Source organism: Artemia franciscana, chromosome 12, assembly GCF_032884065.1.
Source record: "Artemia franciscana chromosome 12, ASM3288406v1, whole genome shotgun sequence".
Taxonomy (NCBI): domain Eukaryota; kingdom Metazoa; phylum Arthropoda; class Branchiopoda; order Anostraca; family Artemiidae; genus Artemia; species Artemia franciscana.
Window position 1 is genome coordinate 27,899,271 of NC_088874.1, and position 26,485 is coordinate 27,925,755.

Here is a 26,485-nt window from a genome sequence, read left to right on the forward strand (position 1 = left end):
TCAATATCTGAAAGTTTATTCGGTTTCCAGCTAATCTCCCAACACGGACAAATCCCCCTCCCCTTTGTAAATTTTCCACCATATGCAAAATTGAGCAGGAAAAAGAGTGTGACCAATGTGATGAAAAAAGTTCCAAAATGCACATTCCAAAATGCAGACAGTCTATGGTATACAATATCTTCAAGTACTTATTTTTACATTTCGTTTTCTTTGGTTTTAACATTCAACGTTTTTGGAGGTTGAGTTGGTAACTTTTAAACAGGTTGTCCTACGATGAAAGTGCACAGAGTTAACGGACTGGGACTAAAAAGTACTATTCCTAGTGCTTCCCGTGGACTAAAAATAAAAAGTGGAATAAAAAGTGCTTCCCGTGGACTTTGCCTGGTACCGACGTCTATTGTACAAGATATAAGTTCACACCTTGCGATAGAGAATACGTCCACTAAGTGTACATTCGAAGGTATTCTTCTCAGTACCTTCAATTGGCCCATTTTTACATTTAACTTAAATAACATAGAGTCCAACTTCATGTCAGAACGAAGCCCACTCAAAATGGACAGAACTTCTTATTCCAAGTAACCAAGGAATAGTTTAAAAAAAGAACTTTTTCAAAAAGTCATTAAACCCTGTTTACAAAAAAGTTTTTGTTACTGTCCACAAGGCGTAAACCTGAAGATTTTTTCGTCTGAAGTACCTTCAAGGTGCTCACATTTTAAATTTAATTTCAATAACATTGGAGTCAAACTTTCAAAACCAAGAAAATTGACAATGGAAAGAACTATATATTCTGTCTTTATTTTGGAATATAGACGAAAGATTCTAATTTCTCTTCTTTTCTTAATTATTTTCGTTTGTTTTACTTTCTCTTTTGCAGCTCAATTTTACATATGAAGGAAATATTCTACAGGGGCTTAGAACCGTTTCATCCACCAGCAGTCGATAACCTGCACCTCTTTCGCCACAGAATCATATTTGACCTCTGTAACTTCCTATATTACTTTTAAAATGTTCATTGCGCCCAATATCTTTACTAATAAAACTCTATAGGTAAGTGAAGCTGTCCACTTGACTGATCTTCTCTTAACGCAAGATCATCTCGTCCCCTTCATTTATTCCCAGTCTTAGCAACTTAGTCATCTTAACATTAGTTTCTAAGCCTTTTGTTTTACCTTGAACTCTCAAAACGACATCCTCTCATCCTAACCGGGGACGACCTACTCTTCGTTTGGCCCTGGACGGTTGGCCGAAAAGGATAATCTGTAATCCGCAGAACGTGCCCAAGCCATTTAAACTTTTCTCCCATTATAGCTCTAGAGAGCAGGATGGAAACACACTTTTCGCACAACGTAGTTTTTGAGATCCAAGTCAGAAATGAAACAATTGGTAGACAATTTCTTAGGAAAACATCTAGCAAATCTTCCTCTGTTCCTCGGAACACCCATGCTTTAGAACCACACTTCACCACTTTCATCCCTGCAACTTACAATATTCTAATTTTGGTTTGCAGACTTCTCTCCCTATTCTTCCAAACTATTTTCAACTGTGAAAAAACACCCTGGGCCTTGGCTATTCTACTTTTAACTCCTCACTGTCCACTTGATCGATTTTGTCGTTACCCAACATCACGTTTTCGTGTTCACCTATTCCTAGCCTTAACGACTTAGTCTTCTTAACATTAATTTTCAAACCTATTCTCGAACCCTGAACTCCCAAAACATCTAGAAGTTCATTTATTTTGATAACACTTTCATATAAGGCGCTTAAATCCTCAGCATAATCTAAGTCTGGGAGAGTTTTAGTTCCGTATTTGATTCCGCGCTCTCTCTTAGCTTTTGCTGTGATGCTTCGGGCCAAGCACACCGAGACGACCACCACATCCGTATAAATGAAGATAGAACGCAACCCTGATCAACTCTTGATTGAAGGCAAACCAGCTGCTAACCTCATTTCCTACCTTAACTGCAGCAATATTGGTACATAGCACTAATCATTTCAATGTATTTATCTGGTATACCATACAAGGATAAGACCTTCGCTAAAGCTCTTCAATGAGTAGAAACGTGCGCTTGCTCACAATGTATAAAACTGCGGGCTAAAGGGCTCTGACGACTAGCACTTCTCAATTTGTACCGTAATATTTTTAAATATGTTGGTTAAATTGTTGAAGTCTATGAATAGGATTTTTGTAAAAGGGGAAGTACATAGGGATTTTTAGGAAAACAGTAGGATATATAGCTAATGCCTTTATAATTGCCACAGTTTCTCTTATCATCTTTCTTGTAGAGAGAGGTTTAATTAGAGTTTTCCTAAAATCACTTGGTACTTCTCCTTTTTCAAAAGTCCTACTGATTACCTTAAATTACCTTAAATTGCAGCTTGGAGCCATCTAAAGATTTTTTCTTTTAGAAAAAATCTTGAGTAACTCAAGAATCTTGAGTAACTGATAATCTTAAGTAAATTATATTTTTTCCTTTACAGATGTGCGAGGTCAGGATCTTTACCATCGTTAAACTTGTGTTTGAGAAATGCTTACAAACCTCAATTTCTCTTCAGTAAATCTACTAAATTTGAGTTACACCCTTTGATTTATTTTTCTGTACTGATGTAGAATGTCATGATTTTTCGCAATCAATAATAATGAAAAAAAAGCTCCCTAACAAAAAACATAAGTATTATTACTATTATATTCAAAAAAAAAATATTAATAACGTATTATACAAAATACACTCTGGGGGATACATACTGAGTTTACTACATGTCAGAGGTAGATAGTACAAAAAAGGATTTTTCTACGTTTATGCGTATTTGACATATAACTAAATCAAGGGATGAAACCAACAAAGAAAAAACTCTTTTCGCAAAAATTAATTAATTTTGTACAGGTATTGATAATTCGCTGAAACATAACACAATACTTGATTCCGTGTTTATAAATACATCGAAGAGTTGTAGTTAAAGGAGATATGAAAGTAACCAAAAACGTTTTTAAAGGAAAAGAATTGAGTTTAGGGATACAAATAAGAGCTCATATTTGAAAATCCATTAAATTCCAGAAAATTTAAATAAAATTAAAATAAGACTTTAGCGAGCACTATAAAGTTCACCCACAGCTCCCAGTTCCATTTTTCAGTTCTTTATTACTTGCAGTCCCATTGTATGACTTAGTGGGAAGATGGCTTTCAAGGCTGTATCTAAAGAGAGGAGGGGGGTATATAGGATTTGAACCCCCCCCGAAAAAAATAAATAATTGTCTGGCTCTCAAAACATAAGAAAAAACATATAAACAAATGTTTGATGCGCTGTTAGTTTTTTGCCCCCCCCCCCGAACAAAATCCTGGATACGGCCTAGCTGGATTTACATTTTTAGAGCAAAATTATCTTTCCTTAAAAAAGGACCACGAGGTTTCGGATAAAATACTATTTACATAAGCAACAGGTAAATATACCAACAAATCGTGTTAGTCGAAAACATTAAAACTCCATTAGCTGGTCAAAGCTCATACCCGTAGTCTAAGAGAAACACCAGGAAACTATTTTTAGCGTCTTAATGTAGACTTAATCTCTTAAGAAAAAAGGAAATTGGAGTGATATTTAAGGTCAGTGGTGTAGCAAGGGGGATGAGGTAAGGGTGGAAATCTTTAAATGTCTAAATCAAGGCTTTTTAAGCTTTTGTTCTCTACAATGCTAAAGGTTAGGCCGAATTGTTTCAAACTAAGAACTGTTTTTTACTGAAAGTATGCTCTACTTATATTATGGTAGTGATGGTGAAGGAGGAGGGGATAAAAAGCCGACATTATCCATGGGCGCTGAAAATACTAGCTACGTCTCTGTTTAAAATATTTTCAACAGCAAAGAAAGAATAAGAAACAAGTTCTTTGCTTTCTAAAAATATCGTGTTTAATTAACATTTCAGTTTAGTGATTTGTTTGGTTATTTTAAACAACTATCATATTATGTAACTATACAAAGCAGCTGATGAAGTAACCCCAAAAACTTACTTACCCCTCCCAGTTGTCATGATATACATCAGATAATATGAATACTTGTTGAAACAGACCCTAAAAAACATATAGAGCGTATAAATTCAACGACCCCTACCCCCAAACACACTTGTAAGTTGTTAAAAGAGAAATCGGGAATGAGTCTCAAAGAGATAAATATTTTTATACAACATATATGATTAAGCCCTTTCATATCTACTTTAACTTAAATGCAAATTATATTTCACGTATAGAAAACACGTATCAAAATGGAGCAGAAATACCATTACTACCAGAATAATACATACTGTAAAGAATAACATAAATAAAAATAATAATAAAGAACAATATAACTACAGATGTAATACTTAGTCACTGGAAAGAAATGAAGAAAAATTGAATCAACTCCAAAAAATAATGAAATGGAAAATCGAGGCATTGCATTGAAAATTTATTTGGATGAATAGGCACATACTTTCTATAATAAAGATTTTTTGAAAGTAGTGTGGAGAAGGCAATTAAGAAAATTGTAATTTTTGGCGCAAATATTCAAAATGTTATCAATTCTTCCTTATTCTATATACTTAAATTATCTTTGTCGTCGTAAAAAACTATTCGGAAAAAAAACGTTTCAACCATTAGCAGAATACTTAAAATAATCTAGTTTCACGTTTGCAAACAAGTCCGGGTTCTTCGACATTAATATTCCCTCGAAAACCAAAAACAACACAGTCCTTGACATGGGCATTTCTTAGCGGGGAAATTTCTTAGAAAGAGACATTTCTTAGAAGGGAAACCTTTTCTAGGAGGGGCGGTCAGCCATGGTCACTTAAGACTGAACATTCAAAAGGATGTTAAAATCTTCAATGTGTATTAAAATAGACATTTATTTAGTCTTACGCCCCTCCCCCAAAAAATGACCCGATGTTTCCCCATCTTTCAAGATACCCAAACTGAAGCGACGTCTCTGAGCTGCAGCGGGGAAAATCAATGCACTTTTGCGCTTTTCGTTTATTCAATCACCCAGCGTTCATGCCCAACTGTCAATGCAATACCTTACATGTTTGTAAACGAACATGTTACATGGTCTTTGTAAGAACTCAAGGAAAATGTAAACAAAATTATGAGAAAGCCACTTAGCCAAAAAAAAAAAAAAAATACAAATTTCGTTTAATTATTTCTCTGCGGAGAGCCAAAATCAAAACATGCATTGATTCAAAAAAGTTCGGAAATTAAATAAAAAAAAACAAGTTTTTTCAACTGAAAGTAAGGAGCGACGTTAAAACCTAAAACGAAAAGAAATTACTACGTATATGAAAGGGGCTGCTTCCTCATCAACGCCCCGCTCTTTACGCTAAAGTTTTTTGCTGTTATAAAAAGAAGAGTTGAGACAAAGAGTCAAACTTTAGCGTAAAGAGCGGGGCATGAGGAAGCAGCCCCTTTCATATACGAAGTAATTTCTGTTCGTTTTAAGTTTTAATGTCGCTCCTTACTTTCAGTTGAAAAAACTTGTTTTTTTTTATTTAATTTCTGAACATTTTTGAATCAATGCATGTTTTGATTTTGGCTCTCCGCAGAGAAATAATTAAAACGAAATTTGCATTTTTTTTTTTTTTGGCTAAATGGCTTTCTCATAATTTTGATCGAATGATTTTGAGAAAAAAAAAGAGCGGGGGAGGAAGCCTAGTTGCCCTCCAATTTTTTGGTTAATAAAAAAGGCAACTAGAACTTTTAATTTTTTACGAATCTTTTTATTAGTAAAAGATATACGTAACTTAAAAACTAGCTTACGTAAAGAATTTTTTATTCTCATGTTTTTATTACACATATGAGAGGGTTCGCCCCCTCGTCAGTACCTCTCTCTTTACACTAAATCTTAAATTTTGGCCCAATTCATTAAGAATGAGCCCTGAATCACAAAAGTCGTAGAATAAATAGTTGACATTACTAAAAATACTTTAGCGTAAAGAGCAAGGTATTAGGAGGAAGTGAGCCCCTCATATGGGTAATAATTTCTGTTTGTTTTAAGTTTTAATGCTGCTCCTTACTTCCAGCTGAAAAAAACTTTTTCATATTTATTTTTTCATCGTTTTTTTTTTCTTGAAGTGGTACTAATATTTATCAAAAATATAATGTGAAGAAGGTTTTTCTCCAGTGTATGCACTTCTTTTTGGCTTCTCATGGTTGCAGCAGTAGCTGCAATCTAACTCTCTATTGGTAAACAGCCTAGATCAGTTATACCTATAATGCTGATTCAAGAATGATAAATATTATATAGATTTATCTTAATTATAAAATTTTATTGTGGGAAAAATATTCGGGAACTTATAAACATAGCTTGAAATTCCTCAAAAATTATGGCGGATAGAATGAAAAATGTACTGTGGGAATCATCATAGTGGGAAACCCTTGACTTCAGGTTTTGAGCCTGTCACTTTCAAAAAACAAGGAGAACTGCCTCTCCTTCTTTGTGGTAGCAGTGATGCGTCTCCTTTTTTTCTATCACGGCAAAGCTAGCAGGCTACCCCAAGGTTGTTGCGCTTAGTAAGGGAAAATAATAAAAGATGCCTTTTAATAAAAACTACCTAATGAAAAAACGTCAATTAGTAATCTTTATTTCCATGGAAATAATTTTATTTTTTGTCTACAAACTCTTGATGATGCCGGTGATAACATACCCCTCGCACTCTTTAGTTATGTGACAAATTTGCACATATTTTTCGTTTAAGGGAGGTTGGAAGTGCAACTGATATTTAATGCCCGATTTTTAACAAAGAATCATATTAGCTTCTTTAGTTTATTAACCTAAATTAAACAAAGATATTTCTTCAAAATTTATATTTATGTATAATTATGATCATAATTATACATAATTATAATTATAATATTTTATTATATAATTATTATATAAATATATAATTATAATATAATATAATTATAATTATATTATGTATAATTATGTGTATATTTAAAACAACCTAATCGAGTAAACTAGAGTCAAGTATCATTGTTCAAGATCTGAACGCACTTAAGGTAAGCCAAAAGCATGATAGACTCAAGTTTTTTGCAAAATCGCTAAAAGGTGAAAGGACTCCTATAATGTCATCCTGATTGGGTGGGAAGATTTTCAAGTTGAATTTTTGGTTAATCATATTGAATTATCTTTATTTATAACTAGCTGTTGGGGTGGCGCTGTCCCACCTGTGAATATATATATATATATATATATATATATATATATATATATATATATATATATATATATATATATATATATATATATATATATATATATATATATATATATATATATATATATATATATATATATATGTTTTTAACTACGTAAAACTTGCAAATATACAACATTCTTCGCTGTCCCATTGTCTGTACACATAAATAGATTGTCAGGTTTCCCGACTCTTGAACATGCAACATATAATTGTCCATGAGAAAATCAATCCGTATTCAGATCTATACCTCATTATTCTATTGATTGCCCTTGAGATTTGTTGATGGTGATTGCTAATCAAACATTCCCTGTGTCCCCATCGTCATTTATGTTTCCCCCCGTGCCCCCCGGCGTCCCCATTGTAGTTGTGTCCCTGTGTCCCAGTCGTCATTTATAGTCGACAAACATGACGTCAGTCGACACACAAACATGACGTCAGTTGACACACACGTCCCAGTCGTCATTTGTGTCCCGGTGTCCCAGTCTGTAATTTCTCTTTGAGTGTCCCGGTCGTCATTTATATTCCCTGTGTCCTTGTCTGTATATACATTCGTTTTTGAATTGGTATATGATGAAATAAATTTTTTTGTTTTTTTCCTTTTTTTCCTTTTTAGTTTTTTTGTAGTTTTTACTTTTTTTACTTTTTTTATTTTTATTTTTTTAGTTTTCTTTTTCTCCTTTATTTTTCAGTTTTTTTCCTTTTTTTAGTTTTTCCTTTTTCAGTTTTTAGTTTTTTTATTAGTTTTTAGTTGTTTTTTTTCTTTTTAGTTTTTTGCTGTTTTTACCATTTTTTATTTTTTTTATTTTTTTTTCTTTTTTAGTTTTTAGTTTTGTTACCTTTTTTTAGTTTTTTTTAGTTTGTTAGCTTTTTTAGTTTTTTAGTAGTTTTTACCTGTTTTTTAGTTTTTTCTCTTTTTTAGTTTTTTTTCTTCTTTTGTATTAATGCTAAAGCCAAGGTTCGAACCTGGAACCTCTCGGACCTAGAACCTGGAACATAACGCTTTACCAACTGAGCTACTGTATTTGTATTTGTATCGGATTAAGGTCTATTAAGGTCCCTGCGTCGGCCCTGTAGTGCATTCCTGCAGCATGGTTCGATCTCTGGGTCCCGTATTACCACGCTAAGGTCAAACCCACTGCGCCAACACAGGTAGTTATATAACTGAGCTACTTCGGCTTGAATACATTCGTTTTTGAATTGGTATGTAATGAAATAATTCAGACGTCATATTCGGACAGTGACGTCACTCGACACAGAGACACACAGACAACTTATTTTTATATATATAGATAGATAGATAATTAGTTACTGAGTTAAATTTTAAAGTTAGGCATTTAATTTTAAATTTAGGCATTGAACTTTGGTAAATTAGTTAAATTACAAGGGTAATAATTTTCAACTTTTCAAAAAGAATACCATATATTTCTTGAGCAGTAATTAAATTTAAAAAAAGTTTCTTCCGGAAGTAAAGAGCGTAATCATCGTAAGAGTGATATTTTTTATTGCTCTATTCAAGCCTAATGGTATACTGTCTTCTCGCTCAACCGCAGGAAGTACGGACGCTCCAGTATACATGCGAAAATTGATAGAATTGTGATTAACTGACTAGTTTTTCACTGAAAAGAATAAATATGTTAGCTTTCGAGAGGAAATAAATTGTAATAATTGGCCTTGAAGGCTAAAAGTTAAATTATCATATATTCAAAGTAAAGAGCGTAGTTACGACCCAATCTAATCAAAATTTCAACTGTCGTGAAGCAAATTCCCAAGTTGAGACAATTTAGGAATGTATTTAGAAAAATAGAATTTTTAATCATAAAAACAGACTTTGGGAATTTTGATAAGAGCCTGAAACCCTTCACAAATGATGCGACGTTGAATCCCAAACCCTGACAAACAGAGCTAATCGCTAGCGTGACGTGAAACAACCCATGACGAATAGGTCTACCTTGTATATGAATTGCCTTTAACAAATCTTAGGGGTCCTCCTGACTGATTTTTTAGTGAGTGGAAATGCCTTCTATTTATTGCGACGGAGTTTACTTGGAAGCAGGGGCGGTAATTAGGGAGAAGGGGTCTAATATTTTGGCCCCTTTATATTTTTAAAATATATTTTTGGGGAATGTCTGTCATAAAATCTTTTTTTGGTGTATCCATTGAAAAAATGATAAAAAATTGCCCTCCTCTAGGATTTAAAAACAGATTTCACCCTTCTCTTCTACATTTTTGTAAATTGACGCCACTGTTGGAGAGTCAACTTTTATTTAGTATGAGTCTGTAGCTAGTAATTTCTTGATCAAATATTTTAAGTTTTCAAATTTTTTATTTAGAGAACAGTTCAAAAAGGAGCAAAATATGTGTGCTTAGCGGAGAAAAACTGTCCTGTAGATAAAAGGAGACGAAATCGGTGTCAGTTTTGCCGATTCCAGAAATGTCTGACAGTCGGGATGGTCAAGGAGGTCGTGAGAACTGACTCCTTAAAAGGAAGGAGAGGAAGATTACCTTCGAAGTCAAAATCCCCACAGCAGTGCCCACCCTCCCCACCAATTTCTTTAATTACATCATTGGTCCGTGCATATGTCGAAACTTCACCCGTTCTAAATGATGTAAGCTCATTAGTTTTTTTTATGAATTATATATGATAAATGGTAGAGAATACATAATGTTACTTTGTAAAACGCGTGTTTATGAACTTCAAAAGCTATCAAAGAAAAAAAAATTAGTATGTAAGCATAAAAGGGACATCTCTCGTAATTGGCATAAGCGACTAGACAGCAACTACTCTCACTTAGAGACGCATTTTCTCTTTTAAAACGAAATCAGGAAGAAGTTTTGTTTTAAACTGTATAACGGATTCTTGACGCTTAGAAACGGGTGACGTCAATCTTGAGTTGACGTCAAGAGAAAGTCGTTACTTGGAGGAATTTTAGTCAGTAAGTTTCCTCAGAGTTACAAAGTTTGAATAGGATACGAAGGTTTTTGTTTTAACCTTGGAAGGAATAGGCATAAAGAACTATAGATGTAAATTGGGAACAAAACGAAACATGAAAACACGTGTAAAGAATATCAGTTGATAGTTCTTTTTTTTCTGTAAACTTTCTTCGTTCATATAATTAGTGATTAGTCCTACGATCTTATAAGTATTTGAAAAGAAGTTCAGCTAAAAGTAAAATTAACGTTCAATGAATTAGATAACCTGAAGGAGATAAGTTACGGGGCTTTGATTCTGCATACATGAAGCTTTTTTCATGTTTAGTGAAACAATGCAAACAAAACAATCAGTTCCCTCTAAAATTATAGTTCAATATCTTTTAACTAAGTCATGTCTCTATATTACTTTTTTAAGCCTGAGGTATGTGGCCCAAATTTTTGGTCGTCTAAATTGACTGAGAAAGACGTCAATTAATCTAAGTCCCAAATAGAAAAGGACAGGCTTATAGCAGAAGGGGCTCTGTGCCAGCTCCACCCCGTCCACGTAAAATTCTCCAGATTTTCACTATTCTCACAATAATTTATGTTTTACTAAACCGGGTGTCAATTCATGAAAATGAAAGGACGGGGGTTAAATATATGTTTTGTGGGGGGTCCATGGGGGGGGGGTATTTTTTTTCCAGTGAAAATACCAAAAAATGCATATTCAATGAAAATGTCAATAAAGTAATTATTCAAATCTTAGGGGAAGAGTCAAGGGTAGATCAACCCCCTTGACCACTCCCTAGTTTACTCACCTGTTTACAAACATTTCAGCTATTTTTCTTTTATCGAATTCAACCCACTCCCATACTACATCCCAAAATAAATTTAAGCATACATGCCCACCTCCGCTGGCGGATTCCAGGGTAACTGGGGGGGGGCTGCCCCCTCCCCCACCCCTCCACATTGTTTCTGGTGTTTTCTTTCCCTGTTTTTTGTCTTTTTAACTCTTTTTTTAAGAAGGGAACTGTTAATATGGTCAATTATTGGCACCTTTGTCACACTGGGCCTCCAAGATTTTGCTCATTGGCGCCCTTTTCACATTGCCCCCCTCCCCCAAGATTTTGCTCTAGATCTGTCCCTGCCTACCTCAGGAATGAAATTTTCCCTTTTTTTAAACTTCGAACCATCTCAAAGTTTGACGTCTTGCATTGTTTAAAAAAAAAGACTTGTACTGTCTAAATATAGTTTTGTTACTACTTGCTTATCTGTTACATGCAGGGCTTCCACTCTCGAATCTCAAAATTTGGGGACAAGTTTAAAAAATTCGGGGAATTTTCGGGGGCAAGTTCAAAATGGAATTTTGTTACAAAATTCGGGAGCCAAAATTAGTTATAGCTTCGTTTTCAGGTTCAAGTAGGGCTTGGATCCACGTACTAAATCAAGTTTTTAGCAGAGTAGGTTCTAGAGCTAGAGTACAGGATTGGAACCCATAGCTAAAAACGATTTTTGCTGGCATTGCAGACAAAACCTCAGAACTATTTTTAAATGAATTAAAGAAAAATAGGTTGAATGACACTCTGGAACTTTTTTGCTTTAGGTTCTATATTACCTTTGCTGCTTTATTCCAATAGCCCGAAAACGAGATTTTTATGTCATTTATTTTCAGAAAGACGACGAAAATACAGTAGCCTATAGAAAGGCAATAATCTCATACTAAGCAATAATATGTGCAATGATTTCTCGAAATTAATAAATATTCTTCGGCAAGCAAACATGAACTTACACCAGAAATTTAATTTTAAAAATCACCTGAAAGCAAGGAACATAATTAAAAATTAAAACGAATAGAAACGATAACATAGTAAGAGGACTGTCCCGTTCTAAACGCCCAACTAGTCATGCTGAAATTTTTTAGTACTTAAGCCTCTCATTTTCAATTGTTTTGGAAGTTGTTCTTACAGAATCGGGACTAAATCTGAACTTAAGCATAAAGAAAAAGGGGGCTATCCCCTTCATATATATAATATTTTCTGTTCATTTTAACGTTGCTCCTTGGGCGGACTTTAGGACGGAAAAATCTTATTTTATTTCAAACAGTTCTTTAAAAATGCCAGGAAATCCAGCTCCATCTCCACAGAAAAATTGTTCCTCTCCCCGGAAAAATCGTCTAGACAATTCAATACCGTTAAAAATTTATCCCGGACAAAAACCATAAGGGTCTCTACGCGTAAGATTCGGTTTACAAAGATAAACTTACAATAAATAAAAAGAATTTTGTTTAGGCATCTTGGCAAATCCGTTTTTTCTCTGATTGGTTGAAAATATATACAGGTTTTATTGTCTTGACTGGTGTTTCAAAAGCCTTTTCGGTCCGGGGGTTCTACCTAGCTTCAAACACTTAGGCCTGTTTAGATCCTAGAGTGGAAATCAGCTTTTTCAATGTCTTCTGCACCAAAAAGGCAGTATTTTGGGATGGGAAAGCTAAAAGAATTTTTCGAATGATCTAACATGTATTTGCAACAAACCTTGTTTTTACTATACTGTGCAGGAAAAAATAAAGCCTTTAAGTTTCAACTATATTCAATTACAAAAAAAAAAATATGTCATTGAAAATTGCCACGAAGAGGCTCAATATCAGCTAAATCAAGCATACTACCTACGACTTATGGAGCCACAAAACCAGAAATAAGCGTAGCTGCTTCTTCAGCAGTTGTTGAAGCCTTAACATTTGACAGAAGCTTCGTCATTTCACGGTCAAGGACAAGAGAAGAGGAACTGAGAATGAATCTCTTCATTCCTACTTTGGTCTGAAGACTACACGCAACCGATATTGTCACCAAACAGTTTCGTTTATCTGTTGTCAAAGCTTTGAGGGCACTGCACAAGCGTTCTGCTGTAACGTTAGAAAATGGCAGTGCACACATGTAATTATTATTATTATTAATTTATGACCCGTCAAAAACGAGAAAGACGCAGTATATAAAAGAAAAAGAAAGAAAAGCACAAAAATTAAAATACTCTTCCACTACACATATTATAAAATAGCACTAGTCCAGGGGTGGTTGGCTCTTAAAACATTGGTACTGACTTTTGAGATTCTTCTCTCTATGGACATGGAAGGGTTGGTGACCTTATATTTCCTGGAGATGTCGCCATTGCTGTGCCACAAAGGGAGACGCAGGAGAAACTTAGCATATCTGTAAAATGCGCTGCAAATGGCTTTCTTTTCGGTAGCTGTGAATATTTTCCAGAAGGGAACCAGAGCAAGCAGATGGGGGGTAGTAAAAGCATTGTATAGTCGGGCAAGGAGAGAACGGTTGAAACGATACTTATTGGCAACAAGTAATCCGTAAGACGCTTGTAGACGGGAACAGAGGTGGTTTGTCAGTGCTGAGTGTGTTTCCTTCAATGTAGAAGAAATAGGAAGGCCAAGATACGTAAGGGACTCACAAGGCTTAATCAGAGTTTTGCCAATTTTAACGGAGAGGTTAATAGAAAACTCATTTTTTGAACCATTGAAGAAAAGAAGTTCTGTTTTAGATTCGTTGAATGAAAGTCCGATCTGCTTGTATGCCGCTGCAAGTGAGTCGTAATCTTGTTGAAATAAAGATATCGAACGAGAAACATGAAGAATGTCATCAGCAAAGTTCAGCAGCGAAAGATTAATTCCACGGAAAAAGCACGACGGCTTTATTACTTGCTGTGCTTCGATAATAGTGCTATTAAACAGTAATGGAGAATTTTTGCTACCTTGACGTACGCCTTTCTTGACACTCAGCGTTTTTTTTAGAAGAAAAAATGCCGGACGGAGAGGGTATCAGCATAACAGCCGAGAGCTTGTTGTACATACTGTAAACAGTGGAAAGGATGCAAGAGGAAACACCTCGCTGAAGGGCTTTGAGCAGGATATGGCCATGGATGCCAGAATTTAAGGCTCTACTAACATCAAGTGCTCCAAAGACGAGAAGATCACCATTTTTATCTGCATCAATAAGAAGATTTACAAGAACGCTGTGAACATGTTCCCATCCTGAGTGTTTTTTAAACCCGAAATGGTCCTCCGGAGTAGTGCATCGAAGTGCAATTTCATCAAAAATAAGGGATTCAAATAGCTTACAAAAAGTAGTTGAAACAGTGATCGGACGATATGAAGCACTCTGGTCAGCTGGTTTACCTTTTTTGAGAATAGGATGGACTAATCCAACACCAAAGCTGTCTCGAACGATGCCAGTAATGAAAATCATTTGAAATAGCAGAGAAAGGTGCTTTAGGAGAAGATTGCTGGCAAAGCTTAAATGAGTACCAGATATACCATCGATGGCCTTAGATTTTTTTTTTTAGCTTATAAATTTGGGAACGTATCAAGGACGGAGTGACCAGGACACCAATATCCTTAACTGTAAACTGAAGCTCCTTATCGAGGGCCTGGCAAAAGGTGTTATCTAAGCAGGAATTAGGGGCTGAAAATTGGTCTCTGAAGTAGTCGCACCAATCTTTTTCTGGCATGCAGGGCGGGCCATTGGAAGATTTGTTCTTAGCTCGAAGATGCCGTAAAGCAGGAGGCGAATTATCGATAATCTCGCTGGTACGGGCAACTTCGTTATCCTTATGCTGTGCGATGGCTTTGGAAAATTTACATTTCGCGTAAATCCGAACAGCGGTGACTACTCCGGAGCGTGGCTTCCCACAATCTGCCCATAATTGTAGCCAGAATTTTGCTGAATCACATGCGGCCAGGAGATTAGGATTATTCCGCCAGTTACGCACTTCCGTGCCGTGGCGAATTTTGCAGACCGAAACTGCAGTTTTCTCAGCTGTATGGATAGCATGCGTTATCTCAGAACAGTAGATGCTTAGTAGGATTTTTTTTGCTGAGTCTGCTGTCATGTTTGGACAGCAGAGAAGTGCGAAAGGTATTCGAATCTTCGTCAGTATGTAGTCACATGAACTCTAGTACGAATCGATGTTAGCAGCTTCCCAGTTGAGGTCATTCAAACATAGGTGAGACTTGGACAAGCATGGAGCAAGATCTGAGATCTATTGTCTTCAGGGTCAGACAGTTCACAGTTAAAGTCACCAAACAGGAGACAACTTAGGCCTTCATCTTCATATTTTGATACTAGCTTGGCAATAGATGTACGTGTGAGAGAGAACTTCCACTCAGACATATAATTACAGTAATTACTAAGAAAATAAACGACAAATATGACCACATTCGAAACTTCAACCACAAGGAAACTGTCAGACTTAGCAACTAGATTACCAAGTAGCTCTTTACATATCATCAGGGCCAAACCACCTTAAGGCCTACCGCAAGTGGACTTAGCATGGTGGAAAAACAGATTATGAGAAGACGTAAACTCCAACAGTTGACGACTATCGCTTGACAAGAAGTGTTCCTGAAGACCCACCACGTCAAACCGCAAGCAAAGTTCAGACAGTAGGTGATGTTTCGGTAGAACTTTCCCATTGATGTTCCACGATACCTTTTTTAAGGTTTCTTCAGGCATTGGAATTCTTTAGAAGAGACTGAGTGATAGGACATTTAAAAGTGTAACATGGGTGGTCGGAGGAATTGCAAAGAGCACACTTAAGTGCCTTGGTACAAGGATTATCTTTGGTTGTGGAGTGGCCAGCCTCATCACACCTGGAACATTTTCGGGTACCTGAGCACGCAGACGTAAAATGACCATATGACTGGCAAGAAAAGCATTGGGGTGGCAAGCGTTGAAATATACTAATGGGGAGTCTTCCGTACCTTATGATGTGTGGAACGCGAACAGAAGACTCAAGGTCCTCCTTAGACTCAAAAAGAAACTTAAACGAACGGGTATTTCGGATTTGAGTTGCTTTCAAAAAGTTGGCAATCAGATCACATAGGGTATTTTAATTCAGATCTTCAGGAACATAACGCATAATACCGAAAAGAGAGGGGCATTGGAGTTTAGGCTCAACTTCAGGGTTATTCCCGGTTATGCGTGACATAATAGATTCGGCACCACTTTTACCCTTTGTGACTACTTTCCAGGCGTCTCTACTGGGACGAAGCTCGATTATATTCCCACTAGCTTCTCCACAAACATGCTCCAGATAAGCTTTACGGGAGTCAGGCTTTTTAAGGTCTAAGGGGGACTCCTTGAGAATAACTGCATACGAAGGCTTGGCCGGTGGAGTGACTAATTGAATCATGGATGTAGCAAGTTTCTCAGCTGCACGGGCTTTTTTCTCACTTTCAATAAAGTCCTTCAAATTATTGGATATTTCTGTCAAATTTTGAGGAACAATAGCACTCAATTCACCAGGCATAGTTGGGACCTCCGTAGGATCAAAAATTACGAATTTCGGCAATTTGAACCAGCTAGTCTCAAATAACTGGATCGGTTTTGGCATATCTAACACATTATCGGCAATCTTTTGGCGAGCAACGTTGCGACTCGAAGTATTTGAATAGTGCCAAAGTGTATCCTTAGCTTTCATAATCGTATCCTTGTCATAAAATCCCATTGTCTTTTCACAAATTTCATCAGTCTTATTTGCTTGGAGCGCTCGCAATAAATAATTTAGCTAAGCATTGTGCACAAGTCTTTCTATCTCATTCGACATTATGCTAATTTAGAAGTCCAGACACACTCAATAGGAAAAAATAACTGGTTACTTTTTGCATGCGACAAGAGCTCATTAATAATTTAGTACTATAGTCAATAATCTAGTAATCAGTACTAAAATCAGTAATCTAAAACCTTTCTTAGGTTTTCAAACCTCGGCTTTCTTCATGGGTATGTGTGCTTACAGATAAACTTCCAATACTCCTCCACGGATATCGTACATATCTCTAAACCCGCCAAAGAAACAGTGCTCTGTTCGCGCCATTCCCTGTCAATTAGTGCCTTGTTCCACGAAAGCAACCCACGACTTCTTAGAAAATTTGCTAAGCTAGGTGGATTCAAGTTTCGAGCATTGACAGGATCAAGTAGACTTGTGAACTCATAAACGTCACATTCAAACGTAAAGCGTCTCTGTATCTGGATAATGGCCTCCTTGTAAAAGTCTCTTGCTATTATGTAGACCTTCCTCACCTCCAACTGTGCGATATCTGGACTAGACGAGACCAAGGATGCCAACTCCTCTTCTGCAGTATACCCAAGATAGACCTTCTGAACGTCAACATAATGGCTCTCGTCTTTTACGTCAAGAGCCAAAATATCAGTACAGTTTCTGACGTAGGTTCCATCCATATAGTTTATAGCCAAGGTTGCAATAAGCTTAAGTATTTCCGTCTTCAGCTTATAGAAAATTGGTGACTTCGACTGAAACAATACATTAAAGTCGTTCAAAATGCCTAGAGCGTAGTCAACAAACATCATTAGAACCTTCATAAAAGGATTTTTCAGAGCACTAGGGCCAAGTTCATTGCCATGGGTGGGGTCATCAAAATTGGCACTAGTGAAATAGAGGGACAATGCGCTCCACTGTTCAAGAATTCTTCGCACACATGCATGGAGGGACAGCCACCGGGTTTTCCAGGGGCTAGAATTTTGTGATCTGGTGTAGCCGAGAAATCTTGAAATTCTTCAAGTGCTGTAACTCAATTAGCGCTCATAAAGAAATGACTATAAACGTGGCGACATAAGTCTTTCAGAGTTTTGGGAAACCTCTTGCAGGCATACGAAGCACAAAGATGAATGGAGTGGCAGCTATACTTGACAACTACCACCCACGGATAATTGTCACTGATCAGCTTTGCTACCGCAATATGACATCCCATCATTGAGTTTGTTGTGTCGGCACGGAAACCAGTCCAATTTCGCAGAGGCACTTGATTTTCTATTGTTTTCAATGGGCACTGGTTTGATTGGTGTTTCTCTGAGTACCTCAAAGAGACTGACTGACTCTTTAGCTCTGCATTCTTTTTGAGTGTGTTCATATTCCTGGGACTTATAACACTGAATGACTCTGCAATAGTACTGATATACAATATACCTCCCTCTTTCTTCCAAAGCTATAAACATTTGGTGCTTGCGTATATATTGTTGCACTTTGTCCTTTAGGGAGGATTCCAAATAGAAGTTGAGAGTAGGGGGGATGGAAATTTTGGGTGGGACCAGGTAGACCCTGGTTAGGTAACTGAAGCATTCAGCTGCAATCACAATTGTCTAAAGTGTAAGTATGGTAAAATAATCAAGGAAATACGAAGAATCACCAATACTCACGAGATAATTATAACTTGAAGCAGAAGATATTATATCCAACCGGTTAATTTTGAACTTTCCAATGCTTAGAAGATTTGAGTTTCCAAACTATTGAAGCTCAATTCCGTTTTAAATTTTTCCATATCATACGTTCGCCAGCGTACCATAGTATAAAGGTACAAAAGAATATTAAAATTGTGGAACAAACAGTGAGCCTTCCACCAACTCTAGTTCGGGTAGATCATGGGAGATGAAAGATTTTCGGGGAGTTTTCGGGGATTCGGGGAACGACATTTTTTTTCGGGGATTTTTCTCGATTTTCGGGAAATTCCCCGAAAATTCGGGGACACTGGAAGCACTGGTTACACGAGCAATGTGACGTCGTTGAGACATTGCAATATTCAACGCAGTCAAAGGACAGTCTCCTTAATCTAGTGACGTTAGCGAGGATTTCTGACGAATCAGGAGCATCTTATAACTTAAGATCGATGCTTGAAATTTGACGATGCATTTTATGTGTCGTAACATTGATAAAGCGACAAAAAATAACAGGTTATTACTTGTCAGCTAGGCTGGATTTTATTGTATAGGTAATAAGTAAATTGATGTATGCAAGGTATCCAGAACTTTACTTGGTAATGGTAGAATATATACCAGTATTAATTTGGGGAAAATGGCTGCTTTTTTCCACTTGATATAATTAAGTGGAAATGGCTGTTTTCTTTCTTGTTATTCAGGCCTTAAAAGACCTGCCATTTCTTTAGAAAAAATAGCCCGCGCTCGTATGTACTTTCTTCTGAATTGCTGAAATGATGTTGCAGAATAGATACTGGTGGTCATGTAGGCTGTATATAGAATTCATTGATACCCTTTTACCACTAAAAAAGGTCACGTAAATGAGAATTTTAGACGCTTCACCAAATCCAGTGTTTCCCCTTTGATTTCCTCTTGAAGCGAAATTTCTTTTCTTTTCTATAGTTAATCATTTTTCGAATGATTAGTTATATATCAATATTTCTTTTTTTACTATGTTAATTTTTTTCGAATTTGTTTCTAACTCTTTTTTCTTATTTTGTAATTTCTCAAATTTAACCATAAAATATATTTATTGGGATTGGTCCACTCCTCAGAAGGGGCAATCAGGCTTTTCATGTATATTATGTGCTTAGGGCTTATTATACTAATCAGTGTTGCAGTTCTAGGCCTGCACAAGAATTCTTTTGAAATATAAAAGCCATTGCCTTAACCATTTCTGTTACAATCAAATAAATGAATTACTAAGTGCCTATTAATCTATTTTCCCATAAATATTAATTCATTCTCCACCAATACTGTTGTCAAAATCTGTTCAGGAGATTTAAAGCTTGGAGCAGGTATGGTGGAAAATTTGACATGATTTTATTTTCCAGAAAGCAGTTCATTTTGAGTTTCAATTGAACACTAGCAAATTCTGGGTGAATTTTGAGTTTAAAAAGATTTAAAGTTCCAATGACTAAAGTGGAAGCAGTTGCTGTCTTTATAAAAAAAATTTGATGGATTTAGAAATTTTAGCTTTAATTTCATTGAAGCTTCATCTAAATCCATCCAATGGAATGCTAAGAATTTTATGACGTGTTCTTTTCTTTTGGTACTTCATGACCAGAGCCCAAAGCAATAGCTAATAATCAATGATCCCTTGCAGTAAAAAGAAAAAGAGAAGACAATAAATAGAAGTTCTCGGAAAGTTATCGTGCTACAACTATAATATTAGCCTTGAATCTACAAAATTAATGCATTATCAAAGTTTCAAGAAAAGGCAAGTGTGAGGTCTAAAGAATTTCAGATGGTCTGAATACCTCCTAGGAGACTCAGCCCCTTTTAAAACTCGCTTTTACATCCCTGAAAAATTTTATATATTGTTGGTTATTGAGAAAATTTAAAGTTCTACCTGTAATACTGGGCACATTTCAAATATAAGCATTATAATTCCATTGCAGTCGAGCATTTAGCTCTGAGATTTTAAGCCAGGTAAACGATAGTCGTCATTGTTTTGAACCCTTTAAATTTTTGGGCCAAAAAAAAAGATACGAACCCAGAAGAGTAAATGCGAGTGTTTGTGGCTTATCTATTTTTCAGAATTGTTTGATATAATTTTATTATTTGTTTTCTTTTAGAGTGAAATTTCTGACATCGAACCACATGCTTTATCTGACTCTGGAGTAATAAGTCGCTTTTTTCAACTAATTACTTTATCGATTGGTGTGATAAGGACGTGGTCTGAGCGTATACCTGGATTTTTAGACCTCTATCAAGAAGACCAAGAATTACTCTTTCAATCGGCTTGTCTGGAACTCTTTGTCCTTGGACTCGCATACAGGTAAGGATAGTGGAATAGCTATATTTCATACTTATTCCTCGTGTTCTAGCCTTACCTAATACTGTCTGTCAAGGAAAACTTCAAATAAAAAATATTACCACACAAACTTAAATTTCAAAGAAATATGACATTTTTTTAATGAATACAAAAGCTTCTTGGCTACAAAAATCCTTGTGAATGGTAGTTATGTTTTCAGTAAAGAACAACAAATCGAGCTCTACAATTAAGCAAGGAATTTCTTGGGGAGCGAAAACCCAGTGACAATATAGGGTAGTTTCTTTCTGGTTTAATCTTGGACGCCATTTCTGAAAAGCTAAGAAGACAGGAGACATATTTGCTACGTCCTAATACTGTTCCATTCGATCAAAACTGCCAGTTATCAAGTGAATCGTGGGTACTCTCTGAATCTTTTTCCTTGTTGCACAGGAGGGGGAGGGGTATATGGCTTAAGATTAGGCTACTTTTTTCATTAAAGTGTTACAGTGATTTTAACGTCAGGGATGATTGTCCCTTGGTGTCCTATTCACCGCTTTTCCCCCTTTAGTATAGCACAATCAATTCTTGGGACACATTGCAGGGATCTAAACCCTACCAACAATTATATCTGATTGGACTGGAACTTTAAATCCTTTATTAAGAGAAAGCTTTTATTTTGGGTAGGCCACAATTTTCACACACAAAAAAAACACTACACAATTTATAACTACAGATTTGTTTACAGTAAAACCCGGATAATAAACCACTCAGTTGGAGAGTCCAAAAAGCTAATTCAAATCGATATGTCAGGTCATGCCTACGACTTCGACGGGAATTCAAGTTGAGTTGTTTTAATGCATTATCGTATGATGAGCAGTTGTGTCCAAGCATAATTTTCACAGCTCTTTTTTGTGCAATCTCAAATCTGTCTTATTTAATTACCACTAGCAATTTAGACCCACTATGTGAACTAACTTGTAAAAAACAAATTAATTTGGAGCAAATTTTTATTTAGTACAAATCAATTTAGTCCAAAATGTTATTGCATAATTTTATGTGGCACTTTTTCCTTGTAGAACAAAGGCATTGGACTAAAGACTCATTTTCTGCAATGGGATTTGAGTTACTCGTCAAGAGGCAATTCGGGCTTTCGGTGATTGGCTTCCAAGTATTCTTGAATTCTTGAGAAGTTTGCGCACCATAGATATTGACAGATCAGCAGTATCTTGCTTAGCACCCCTTGCTCTGGTCACAGGTTGGTTCTTTTTGTTTTAGGGAGCCAAGAAAATTTTTCTTTAGAGTTCTCTTTTGTTTTAGGGAGCCAAGAAAATTTTTCTTTAGAGTTCTCTTTTGTTTTAGGGAGCCAAGAAAATTTTTCTTTAGAGTTCTCTTTTGTTTTAGGGAGCCATGGAAATTTTTCTTTAGAGTTCTCTTTTGTTTTAGGGAGCCAAGAAAATTTTTCTTTAGAGTTCTCTTTTGTTTTAGGGAGCCAAGAAAATTTTTCTTTAGAGTTCTCTTTTGTTTTAGGGAGCCAAGAAAATTTTTCTTTAGAGTTCTCTTTTGTTTTAGGGAGCCATGGAAATTTTTCTTTAGAGTTCTCTTTTGTTTTAGGGAGCCAAGAAAATTTTTCTTTAGAGTTCTCTTTTGTTTTAGGGAGCCAAGAAAATTTTTCTCTAGAGTTCTCTTTTGTTTTAGGGAGCCAAGAAAATTTTTCTTTAGAGTTCTCTTTTGTTTTAGGGAGCCATGGAAATTTTTCTTTAGAGTTCTCTGTTGTTTTAGGGAGCCAAGAAAATTTTTCTTTAGAGTTCTCTTTTGTTTTAGGGAGCCAAGAAAATTTTTCTTTAGAGTTCTCCTTTGTTTTAGGGAGCCAAGAAAATTTTTCTTTAGAGTTCTCTTTTGTTTTAGGGAGCCAAGAAAATTTTTCTCTAGAGTTCTCTTTTGTTTTAGGGAGCCAAGAAAATTTTTCTTTAGAGTTCTCTTTTGTTTTAGGGAGCCAAGAAAATTTTTCTTTAGAGTTCTCTTTTGTTTTAGGGAGCCTTGGAAATTTTTCAAAGAGATATTTTAGGCCGGTATCTAAAATATTGCTAAATTCGACTATAAATTATGAGTATGTCAGCACGGAAATTGAACTGGTTTTGTTGGGGATTGTAGTGCAAGGAATCTGTCTCTCTCTTTCTCTCTCTCTCTCTCTCTCTCTCTCTCTCTCTCTCTCTCTCTCTCTCTCTCTCTCTCTCTCACACATAATAATAATGATAATCATTCTCTTTTAAATTCTTCTTTACTTCTTCTGCTTTTTCGTCTTTGTAATCTTATTCTCTTTTTAACTACATGAAGTAGTTTCCTCGTCTTCATGATTTCGTTTGTCATTTAATTCGCCAAATATTGTCAGCTATGCGTACTGTGTGATATACAATCGTCGGTCGTGAATGAAACATTTCAATTTAGCAACGATAATTTTGAAAACCCAAAAGCAAAACATCCTGTATAAATTTTTCCTTGTTAAGAGCACCAATTGATAGTAATCTATTCTAATGTAAAGCAGGCAAATAATCTGGTTCATGGGTCATAAGGCTATATGAAAGTTTTACAGTTCGGGGAAAGAGCCCTAGTATCTTCAAAACTGTAGCAAATTGGAATAAAAAGCACGTCAATGCAAGGACTGTAGCCAAAAATCACCAACTCCATGTAATTCCAATCTTTAAAAATAAAGGAAATTGTATTTTTGCATTGGTAGCAGTTTCTGTTCCTTTTTTAATTTTATTTTTTTAGAATTAGTGAATGCTAGAAGATTGTACCAATGAAAGCTGCCAGTTGTTGTCACTTATAGAAGATGGAGAAGAATTTCTAAAATCCAGAGTAATTTATCCAAATTATAATCAAATTACTATTCTTAAGAATATGGAATTGATTGAGTGTCATGAATGGTGGGCCAGGGTGAATCTCTTTCTTCCTGTTTCGGGCAGATTTTTCTGATCTTCAGTTTTAAGCACTCTCTTTACTTGTATTTGAAAAAACTTGTCTAAACAAAAATTAATCAATGAAATGTGGCGACGTTTGGCGGACGGAATTTTAGAAATATTACCTTTACATCCAGATTCCGAAATACAATGTTTTGTGAGTTTTATTCTGAGTTTTAGCTATAGATACATGACGCTGAAGACACGAGGGATCGTGTTCTATTTTTGCCAGAAAAATTTACAGCCTAAAAATTTCAACATTAAAGTGTTTTTTCTTCTTTTTTTTAGAGCGTCATGGCTTGCGAGAACCTGCCCGAGTTGAACAGCTTCAAACACGAATCATTGGGTCCTTAAGAGATCATGCCACGTATAATCCTGAAGCTCAGAAAAAGTCTAATTATTTTTCAAGAGTTCTTGGAAGACTACCATAGCTACGGAGTCTCTCTGTCCAGGGACTTCAGCGAATTTTCTATCTCAAACTTGAAGAAATTGTGCCAACACCCCCACTCCTTGAAAATATGTTTGCATCAAGTTTGCCTTTTTAACCACTTTCAATGATGAATCACACTTTTGAGAAAATTAATCTTATAAGTTCTATAGTTTTGACTCTAATACTGTTTTTGCCTTTTCTTTAAAACCAGTTCACTTCCACTTACTGCTATAAAGTTTTACGCAGAATTCAAATCGGGGCTATGTAGGACTGTGCAATTATTTATTGGTAAAAGCGCATATTTGAGAGCAAAATTCTTAGGGATGGGTTTAAACTCAATTAGGTCTTTATGCTCTGTGATGTAACAAGATGTATTTTTTTTTACATGAATTTACCGGTTACTTGTATGCTAGAAAAAGTTTTTACTTCTGTACTCACTTTGCTTTTCTCTCTAATTTAAAATAGAAATAATTTAAATTTGACTTTTAAAATTTTCCAGTCGTATTTCTTTATTTCCCCGTCTTTACAGTGCAGTTTGCAATTTAGTTTTAAATTTTTGTTCCATCATATATAAAACCTTAAAAAATTGCATTTTTGAATAGTGGATGCTTATACCTCTGGATTGCGCATTCAGAATTACTGTTCGAGTAAAAACACAAGGTAACACACATATCATTCATAATTCTTGAGTAAAAACACAAGGTAACACACATATCATTCATAATTCTCGAGTAAAAACACAAGGTAACACACATATCATTCATAATTCTCGAGTAAAAACACAAGGTAACACACATATCATTCATAATTCTCGAGTAAAAACACAAGGTAACACACATATCATTCATAATTCTCGAGTAAAAACACAAGGTAACACACATATCATTCATAATTCTCGAGTAAAAACACAAGGTAACACACATATCATTCATAATTCTAGAGTAAAAACACAAGGTAACACACATATCATTCATAATTCTCGAGTAAAAACACAAGGTAACACACATATCATTCATAATTCTCGAGTAAAAACACAAGGTAACACATATATCATTCATAATTCTCGAGTAAAAACACAAGGTAACACACAAATCATTCATAATTCTCGAGTAAAAACACAAGGTAACACACATATCATTCATAATTCTCGAGTAAAAACACAAGGTAACACACATATCATTCATAATTCTCGAGTAAAAACACAAGGTAACACACATATCATTCATAATTCTCGAGTAAAAACACAAGGTAACACACATATCATTCATAATTCTCGAGTAAAAACACAAGGTAACACACATATCATTCATAATTCTCGAGTAAAAACACAAGGTAACACACATATCATTCATAATTCTCGAGTAAAAACACAAGGTAACACACATATCATTCATAATTCTCGAGTAAAAACACAAGGTAACACACATATCATTCATAATTCTCGAGTAAAAACACAAGGTAACACACATATCATTCATAATTCTCGAGTAAAAACACAAGGTAACACGCATATCATTCATAATTCTCGAGTAAAAACACAAGGTAACACACATATCATTCATAATTCTCGAGTAAAAACACAAGGTAACACACATATCATTCATAATTCTCGAGTAAAAACACAAGGTAACACACATATCATTCATAATTCTCGAGTAAAAACACAAGGTAACACACATATCATTCATAATTCTCGAGTAAAAACACAAGGTAACACACATATCATTCATAATTCTCGAGTAAAAACACAAGGTAAAACACATATCATTCATAATTCTCGAGTAAAAACACAAGGTAACACACATATCATTCATAATTCTCGAGTAAAAACACAAGGTAACACACATATCATTCATAATTCTCGAGTAAAAACACAAGGTAACACACATATCATTCATAATTCTCGAGTAAAAACACAAGGTAACACACATATCATTCATAATTCTCGAGTAAAAACACAAGGTAACACTCATATCATTCATAATTTTCGAGTAAAAACACAAGGTAACACACATATCATTCATAATTCTCGAGTAAAAACACAAGGTAACACACATATCATTCATAATTCTCGAGTAAAAACACAAGGTAACACACATATCATTCATAATTATCGAGTAAAAACACAAGGTAACACGCATATCATTCATAATTCTCAAGTAAAAACACAAGGTAACACACATATCATTCATAATTCTCGAGTAAAAACACAAGGTAACACACAAATCATTCATAATTCTCGAGTAAAAACACAAGGTAACACACATATCATTCATAATTCTCGAGTAAAAACACAAGGTAACACACATATCATTCATAATTCTCGAGTAAAAACACAAGGTAACACACATATCATTCATAATTCTCGAGTAAAAACACAAGGTAACAAACATATCATTCATAATTCTCGAGTAAAAACACAAGGTAACACACATATCATTCATAATT

General features: G+C 35.3%; 1 long non-coding RNA gene across 3 annotated transcripts; it reads left to right on the top strand.

Annotated features, from left to right (window-relative positions):
• The first annotated feature begins 10,128 nt into the window (after window positions 1-10,128).
• LOC136033943 (uncharacterized) lies at window positions 10,129-24,675 on the top strand. 3 transcript variants are annotated; one of them, XR_010619062.1, is made up of 4 exons: window positions 10,129-10,188; window positions 20,472-20,674; window positions 21,727-21,905; window positions 23,896-24,675. It is a non-coding gene; the product is annotated as an uncharacterized LOC136033943 (long non-coding RNA). The 3 variants fall into 3 exon arrangements; XR_010619064.1 differs by having other exon boundaries at window positions 10,158-10,234; XR_010619063.1 differs by lacking the exon at window positions 21,727-21,905 and having other exon boundaries at window positions 10,130-10,188.
• The last annotated feature ends 1,810 nt before the right edge of the window (window positions 24,676-26,485 follow it).